The sequence below is a fragment of the Brassica oleracea genome, chromosome C2 (genome assembly GCF_000695525.1).
Source record: "Brassica oleracea var. oleracea cultivar TO1000 chromosome C2, BOL, whole genome shotgun sequence".
Classification (NCBI taxonomy): Eukaryota; Viridiplantae; Streptophyta; class Magnoliopsida; order Brassicales; family Brassicaceae; genus Brassica; species Brassica oleracea.
The window spans coordinates 28,266,531-28,268,713 of NC_027749.1; positions in this window are offsets into that span (position 1 = coordinate 28,266,531).

Here is a 2,183-nt window from a genome sequence, read left to right on the forward strand (position 1 = left end):
TCGTTATAATTTTTATATAAAAGTAAAATCCGACACAACAATTCTTAAGTTCACGATAAACACATCATTTTTCATACATACATCATAAGAAACAAAAGCTAGGTGCAATCTTTTATGTATGTTAGATACTCTTTAAATATAAATTAATAAATTTTGTCAATTTTGAATTGAAACAGTGTAAACATAACACAATTCGATAAGATAATAAATAAAATTATATATTAATAATTAATGTATATAAAGTTTTTATATATATAAAACGTATAATATATAGTTTGTTTTTTATTCACATTGATGTCTATCTTTAATTTTTTCTAAACTTTCTAGATAAATTAGTGTTGTTTTGTCATTTTAAACCTAAAAATTCTTTTGCATGTATGAAATATATTTTCTATACACCAAATAATCGAATAAGTATAACATACATTTTCTATAAGTAAACTCTAATCAATATATATATATCAGAAGATCAAGTGTTTTTTATTTTTACATCTATAAAACATACTTCAAAATATATAAATTAATCTAAAATTGAAATTTTATGCAAATTAATAAGTTTATAAATTAATAATTATCAAAAGTCCTAACAATATTACTTTATAGAATTTTAATGCATATGATATTTCAAGAATTAATAAAGTATGCCATGGCTACATTACATTAATGAAAATATAGATAAACAACAGGTTTTTTTTTTTTAATCTGCACATAATATTTTGCTTGATACAGACCGACCATCCCAGGATATTTATTTTTCTCCCTTAATCCTTTTGAGTTATTTTTTTCTAGTTAAAACCTAAAGTTTGAGTAATTATACCTATGTTCTAATATTTGCACATGTGTGTGTGAATGTTACAGTTCTAATTGAAATTACTTTTAAAAGCAGAACACAACAGATCCAAATACATTCCCCAAAACATATGAAAATTGTTTAAGAAAGTAACGTAGAATCCTCCATTTCAAGGCTTTAGCTACAGAACTTGTACATACGTTTAGTGAATTTTAGACTGTGCAAACGTCTCAGTGTTGGCAATAAGCTTAACTTAACTTGGCGGTTAAGTTACAAGAAACCTAATTAAATTAGAAAAAAGAAAGTGTGTTTTCCTAATGAGTTTAGGAAATATAATCCCTATATAAGGAGATGCTAATATGTAGCATAACTTATGAGTTTTAGAGATTGTATGTGTGAGCTTAAGTTTTGAGTTAGTTTATTAAGCATTAAAGGAGTAATGCGAAGAAGGTATGGGAAGTCATTAAAGCTAGACACATGGGAGCTGATCGAGTAAAAGAAGTTCGATTACAAATCCTAATGGCCGAGTTTGAGCGACTTGAGATGAAAGATGCGGACACGATTGAAAATTTTGTTGGAAGATTATCAGAGATCGCGTCAAAATCTGCGGCGTTAGGAGAAAATATTGAAGAACCAAAGTTGGTTAAGAAATTTCTTCAGTGTATTCCCCGAAAAAATACATAAATATAGTTGCGTCTCTTGAACAGGTCCTAGATCTTAAAACTACAAGCTTCGAAGACATCATTGGACGTTTGAAAGCTTATGAAGAACGAGTATGCGAAGATGAGGAAGAGAACCAAGACAATCAAAACAAACTTATGTATGCAAACATGGAAGCTTCTCAAGCTCAGCCGTATTGGGACTACAATGGAGACAATAGGAACAGAGGTCGAGGGGGACGTTCTTGGAACAGAGGACGGGGACGAGGACGTTAGTATCGAGATTACAGTCACATTTATTTTTCGATAATCACTTGTTTTAGATGTGATAAGAACGTCCACTTTGCTGCAAATTGCCCGGACAGGTTACTTAAACTGCAAGAGGCTTATGAAACCAGAGAGGACAAGGACGACACACAAGAAGCAGACATACTACTAATTAGGAATGTCAAACAGGTTGATCCGTCCCGTCCCGTCCTATACCGCAGCGGGCTCGTCTTCGAGCGGGTCACGGCGGGTCAGGCCCGCGCGGGCTGCGGTCCTCAAAATGGCTGACCAGACCCGCACTGCAAAACATGTAGGCCTTTGCGGATCAGCCCGCGGGACATGGAATTACAAACAGACATATGGCTCCTGAACGCTTCAAGACATGATTCATGACGCTTTATATCAGTTTCATGACGCATCAGTAAGTGAGTTTAGTCGAGGATTGAACTGGATAAGGCAATACCCTT